Genomic DNA, 7392 nt, shown 5'->3' with positions numbered 1-7392 from the left:
TAGCCTTCATCTAAGAAATGGACACTCTCATGCCTCTTACAAGCTTAGACGATGAAGCATACATAAGCAAAGCAAGCATATACCAAAGATAAACATAAATCTACCATTAAAATAAAGTTTAAACAACCATCAAAATAACCCCACCAAAAAAGGCAAGTTCATGGTGGAGTTCGAATCATCCATAGAACAAGCCATGAAAAATATTCATTCCAAACAACCCAATAATAAATGTGAAAATAGCAGCAAAGGGAAGGGAGAAGAAGCCTTCGACGTGCGGCACCAGAGCTCTCGTAGACCACCACGAATTGCCTTAGTTCGCTAGATCCTCTCAGACACCTAGCTTGCCACTCCTTGGATCTTATCAATGGAGGAACACCACTTAAGGAAGAAGAAAGGGAAACGGTGAAAAAGATAAGAAAAAATTACTGAAAATCTTCCTCCTCTTTATATCTCAATGTCTTATTTCTCTCCCTTGTGAGGTGTAATATATAATAAAAATATCTAGGGGTAATGATGAGGTTGTTGGGTTCAAAATACCCCTCATACCCCTAGAGTCACACCTTGTGCGTGAACCTTATCCTCCAGATGGTAGTGGTCCCCCAACAGGCGGTTATAACCATCATTCATGTGCAGAAATATCTTTTTGTCCTTTTCTATGACAGAAATGCCAAGGCATTTCAATCTTCTTTAGCATCGTGTGATGCCACGGCATTCCTTCCCAGTGCCACCTTTTGGTTTCTATTTTCTGCACACCACAACCAATTTGCACCTTTCTTACATACTATACCCTTAAGAGATAAAATAGCAATACCACCACAAATGCAACTATATGATCCTAAAATGACTAAAATGAGCTTTTAAACAAACAATAACTTAGGTTAAAAAGGCCTTAAATGTAGCCTTTTTATGAAGTTATCAGTAACCTCAATGACTTAGGACTAAGTGAGTGACTTGGATAGGTCTGGAAACACTGATGAGCTTACATGATATATTGTCCCCATAGGTGGAAACCACGAATCAAGTATGTCAGCCTTTCTTGATAGTGTTGTATCGTGGGAATGAAATAAGGACAATTGGAATGTATGTTTGTCTCCTTAAGATATATTCAGCGATGATCCTGAAGATGAACTCTGGATAAGAATTTTCTGGTATTAAAGGGGGAATACCCTGGAAGGGCAATGAATTGACCAGTCAATATGCATTAGTTTTGGGAGTTGTTCAACTCGAGTTATTTCGATAATCTGATATATTAAAACAAATTGTAAATGTTATGCACGTTCATTTCTCTCTTATCAGCTCAAATTAATCCGGTTATAACTGATCACATAAGTAACTCGGATGCAAAGGATCTTGAATACCCCATTTGGTTCATTTGGACTTAAAATCCTGATAATTCAATTCGTAATCCTAAAGACTTCTGATTGTTGAGTAATGGAATTACTCACAGTAAATCTAAATCTAGAATTATTTTGTATAAAGGTTCTTGAACACCTGAATCATAGCGAGATTCTAAAGTTTCAACTCTAAATGCCTGATTAGATCCATCAGTAATCGATCACTATCAATAGGACCTTGTTCATGTAATCTGATCAAATTACATCAGTTTCATGTTTTCCATTGCTGATAAACTATCAAGTACCGCTGAAAATACTTGGATTCTCTAGTGTGTTCCTTATGTGACAAGTAAATGTTTTACTTGTTTTAAAACGTGATTTTTCAAAATAACTTATTTAATGATTTACTGGCTTATGAACTATGACTACATGGTATATGTTCTCTGGTTATTTATTTTCACTGAAAGATATGAATTGTTCATGATTTATAGAATCATGGAATTTACTGGTTTCTGAACTATGGTTTCCTGTTTTCACGTATTATACTCGAACTATTTTATTGGGATATTATCTGGGCAGACTGGAGTATGGAGGTACAACTCTATCAATCTGGTAAATCCTTACGGACCTAAGGTGACACTTGGGTAGGCTTTCAGGCCCCAAGGCACTCACTTAGGTTAATCATGGAACTATATATGGTGTACAGGTTGAGATCAGTTATACGATTTATTTCATTATTACGGTTATGACATATGACTGGATCACGATCCAGATATTACGATATACTGTTAAAACTGATTTCTATTGGATTTTTATATGGATAGGATTCTATAGTATGGAGGTATAGCCCTGATCCAGCTGGTAAATCCTTACGGACCTAAGGATACCCTTGGGTAGGCCCATAGGCCTCAAGGCATACCCTTAGGTTGGCTCTCTTTGCTGTGTGCTTAGGGTAAGCCCTTATGGATGCAGTTCTGGGGAACTGCATAATGGAGTTTGGTTGGAGGGTTCCAATATGGTTTTAAAAGATTTATATCTTTTCACTAGTTTTGATTGGAACACACTAGACATCCTATTCGATCTCCTGAAAACTTTATACTATGAATGTTTCCTATGAACTGAGTTCTTCATGGATTCTACTCAATGAACTACTAGTGGAACCCCAGCTTATTCTAAAAACCTGTATACGTCTGATTCAATAAGGAAATTTTATGGCTTTCCATTTATCTGCATGTCCTGTAGCATCATTTAGTAGTATTGTATTACTGAGCTTCCCAAAGTTCACTATGTTATTCACCATTTCAGGTTAAAAGAACCGTACCAGTGCAACTATCGACTTCAGTAAGGGAGTTCCACCAGTGTTGCTTGCGGAGTACGGTGCATGTGATTAGGGGGCATGTAGGTTGTAATTTGTTTCACATATGAGTCTGAAATTTGTTTTATTTCTGAATACTACTAAAGTTTACTTTTGTATTTATAAATGATTTTATGACTTTACATGTTTTAATAAAAAATTAATTTTTCTGTGATTTTTACAGTGGGTCGCTCCGGTGGCCCTAATGTGACACCCCAGATCAGATCGGGTCACCCGCATCGGTTTGAGGGGGTTACAATTAATTTATCATATACTAGACCCCTTAAACAAATTGAGTTGGGAGGGTAGCCCATGCTTATATCAATCTGAAATCAGATACTGGTAGTTATATGAAAAATTGCAAGTTCCTAAAGAAGATGGATTCAACTAAAAATGTAATATATACTATAATTGATTGCATAATAAATTTTTTAATAAACTTAACTACGTAGTTGTGATAAATATTCATCACTAATAAGGATAATATCAATGTTTACATTTTCGTCATTGTTATTAATATTTTTTTGTCAAAAACGTAGTCACAAAAAATTCAAGTAATTATGACAATTCACTAATATAATAGTGATAGAGTTATTGTTAATAGTATCGAACATTTGGTCACTAAAAAAACTTACTGTTACAACATTGGTTATCACAAAATATACTTTCAGTGTCAAATAAATTTATCACAATTTATATTGATAATAATATCAAACATTTGGTCACTAAAAATACTTAGTGTCAGTGTGACAATATTGATTGTCACATAATATATTTTTAGTGTAAAAAAAATCATCACAATTTATATTGATAATTTTGTCAAATAGATGGTAAAAAAATGATCAATTGTGATAATTTTTAGAATAATTGTCACTAATGTAATAGTGACGGGTTATTAGTAACGACAAGTGATTGACTTAAAAATTTTGCCACTATACATTTTAGTGCCTAAATTTATTGCTTTTAGTGATCATTTGTATTGTCACTAAGGTGCATTTTCTTGTAGTGACTTCATCTCCTTTGTTAAATGTTAACGAGCACTAGTGGTTTGATTTGATTGACAATAATTAAATATTTAGATAATATAATTGACAAAACTAAAAGATCAATAATCAAAATGAAAAAGGGATAATAGTTAAGTGATCATTCTTATAGTTTAACCTAAAAGTATCTAAAATATATATCTCTATTCCTCATGCATCCATATATAGTTTGTTCTTATTAGTCCCCGTCAAAATATAGCAACAAAGGGGAAGCTATTTGATCAAATCATAAATGTAATGTTATCGCTTTTTCAAGTTTGGGGGTACAAAAGAAGGGGGGAAAATAATGTACATCAAGAACTCAATAAACTGCAGTCATCTAGCTCTTTAATTATTGTGACCATGCTAGGTCTATCTTCAGGGTATTCATTGATGCAACGAATTGCGATTTCCCCCAGCTTAGCTGCCATGGATTCTGAAAATTCTCCTCTTAGATTTTTGTCAACAAAATCTTCAAACCTGCTAGATTCTGCTCCCAATCGCATTGAGCTTGTGAGTTGAAGTTTACCAGAAAGGATTTGGAGAACAATCACTCCGAATGCAAATATGTCGGTCTTATCCGTAAACCTGCCGGTCATGACGTATTCCGGTGCTAGGTAACCCATAGCAGCACTTACTTTAAGAGTTGAGTACACAATGTCATCAGCAAGAATGTTGTGCAGGCCAGAGTCTGCAATCAAGGGGTTGAATTGGGGGTCAATGAGAACTTTCTCTACTGATATGTTGCGGTGGACTATCAGTGGCTTGCTTCCTTCTGTTCTATGTAAATATTCAATACCTGTTGGAGACAAAAATGCGACAAAATTAATCAATGAGAAATGTTTGGGGTCCTTTGATCTTTTAGGACTCGTAACCAGGTCGAAAACTACGAAAACTAACCTTTTGCAATGCCGTTGGTGATGGATATCCTTTTTGGCCAGTCAATAACTGGTTCGCCTCCATCTTCTACGTCGAGATATTTCAATAGATTTCCCTTCGAAACGAAGTCGTATATAAGAAAGCATTCACCTCTGGCCTTCGAGCAGCAAAATCCTCGAAGCATAACGAGGTTTTCATGTCTCAAGGATGTTAACAACTGCAAGCCTTTAACAAACTCTGCTTCTTCATATTTGCAGCTGGTCACGTTTATGCTTCTAATGGCTACAAGTGAACCATCTCTTAGAAACCCCAGATGAGAAATTGTTCTTCCCCAGTAAGTTCAACTCGGAAAAGCACCGAGTTGCAGACTCGACTTCTTCCAGATTGAACCTAAATTTATCGAAATGTTCCTGGGAAAATCCAATGCTGTTCCATCGATCACCTAATGGATTCCATCCGTATGAATATTCAAGTGTTACAAGTGGAGAAACACTTCCATTCCTTTGAAGTTCCTTTGCCTGGTCAGTGCTAAGGCGCCCAGCAGAAGATTCTGATGTATCCCCTATCTTTTGCTTCTTCCTACGGTAGCGAAATAGTGCAAGAAACCCGGCAACCGTAAAAACGAAAACACCTGTAATCACCCCCGAAATAACAGGTAACGTCTGCAATCTCGACGGATTCGAACAACGAGTGTGGTTACAACGTCCCTGGTTATCTAATGTATGTGAGTTAACTAGTGGAACTGTGTCATTCAGATGTGATGAGGACGGTTCTAACTGGTTGATGTTCATGTTATCAAAACGAGTGCAACGTCGCAACGTCGGAAAGCCTGTTCCACATAGACCAGGATTGTACTCACCATGGAATTCTCCATTTAATCTCTTCAGACCTTGTTTTTCATTCATTGCAGACTACAAATCAGTCTAAGCTAACATGAAGAACATGAATTATACAAGGAGATATCGTAGTTACCTTGAGGGACATTGCCATAGAGCGTATTGTTTCGGACATCTAGAGTTTCCAATTGCCGATTATTAGCTAATGTTAATGGAATTTCACCAGAGAGGAGATTGAAGCTCAAGACAATTCTTCTTAGCATCCCCAAGTTCCCTAAGGTTGCTGGGATTTTACCACTTAGTCTATTATATTGCAAAGAAAGTGCATTTAATCCCTTCAAATCCCCCATCTCTGTAGGTATATTCCCTGTTAGCTGGTTGCAACATAAATCTACAACTACAGGGCAAATGATTTATCGTTAAAACAAGTGTATGAACACTTAAATCTCATGTATCTTATAGTTAAATGATGCAAACTAAAAAAAAACATAATGTCAAAATTAGATTATAATGTTTATTCTATAATCACTTTGGTTCTAATTCTTTTATATGAAGATTTTGATTTCTAGAATCTCGTTTTAAGGTAAAATGTCCTAATGGTTAATTAAATAGTTAGTTTCTTTTTCTTTATTCTAAAGCTTTTTGATCGGACTTATGTTTAATTAAATAGTTAGTTTCCTTATTTTTTTTTAAAGCTTTTTGATCCTAACATTTTATTTTAAGGTAAAAAAATCCTTATCTTAGAACCATATTCATTTGTTAACTAATGTTTTTGTCCATGAAAAGGTCGTTTTTACCCAAATGAAACATTAAATCTAAAAATTTTCAAAAAAAATATATATATAGAGTCTAAAATAATTATTTTGATAGAGGTTGGAGTTTATTTTTGATATTATATCAACTAAAAATAAATGAAAATTTTCAGAAACAAAATGATGAACTAACCTTGTAAACCAACCATGTAACCGATCTGAGGTGGAATGGAACCAGACAGATTATTAACATTAAGATAAAGATCAGTTAACTCTTGAAGATTTGAGAGCTCTTCAGGTATTTCACCAGACAATGAATTGTAATGCAAGAACAAACCAGAGAGACACTTGAGCCCGGCAATAGCAGGCGATAATTTACCAGAAAGACCCTTTCCCTGCAACGAAATGTTGGCCACCTTTCGATGCTGATTACAAGCCACGCCGACAAAAGAACCGCCGCAAGGGTTGCCGTCGCTCTTCCATGACTCGAGGACCATGTTTGTTGGGTCTAAAGAAGTCTTCAGCTCCATTAGAGATCTAAGCTCCGTGTTCCCATGAACCGAAAGTGTGAACGAAAGAGAGAGAAAGAGCAGAAACTGGGAGAAATTCATGTCTTTCTTTTAACAGAATTCTTCTTTGTTTAATGAAAAAAGAAAGCTCAAAGACAAAACCCCATTTCTGTTTCTTCCTTTAAGATTAAGAATTCAGAAGAAGAAGAAGATAGTGAGAACAGAGCAGTGAGAAAGAGACAGAAGGGAAGAGAAGTGAAGCTTTAGTGCATGTCAAAGATAAAAACAGAAAATGCACCATTAATAGCGGGTTGAGTGCATATTCCCATTCAAATTTTAATACCAAGTTGATAAAGAAATACGAGAGAAGTTATGATGATGACAGCTAGACATACTGTGACCATGGGAACATTTTTCCTATTTTAATTTTGGGTAAAGTACAAAAATGGCATTTTGATTATAGAGTCCTACTTTTTTTAGTCTTCCGATTATTAAAAGTTATAAACTTGTACCTAACTATTCATATATTTTAAACTTGTCATTTCTTTTAAAAAAATGACAGTCGTCAGAGTTGAACATTAACTTACTTATTAGGATTTGATAAATTATGTTTTAATGATGTCGATCAGCATTGTCGTTCCTTTCAAGCACTAATTCGACAACATAATATTTCAATTATTGGCTCGACGACATAATGTAAGTAGAT

The 7392-nt window shown here is 35.3% G+C and overlaps 1 pseudogene; it reads right to left on the bottom strand.

Annotated features, from left to right (window-relative positions):
- Positions 1–3963: 3963 nt before the first annotated feature.
- LOC120198810 lies at positions 3964–6986 on the bottom strand (annotated as a pseudogene).
- Positions 6987–7392: the final 406 nt, after the last annotated feature.

Source organism: Hibiscus syriacus, unplaced genomic scaffold (assembly GCF_006381635.1).
Source record: "Hibiscus syriacus cultivar Baekdansim isolate YM2019G1 unplaced genomic scaffold, ASM638163v2 tig00004797_pilon, whole genome shotgun sequence".
Taxonomy (NCBI): Eukaryota; Viridiplantae; Streptophyta; class Magnoliopsida; order Malvales; family Malvaceae; genus Hibiscus; species Hibiscus syriacus.
Note: the sequence above shows the minus strand (reverse complement) of the source record. Positions and strands in the feature narration are given on the sequence as shown.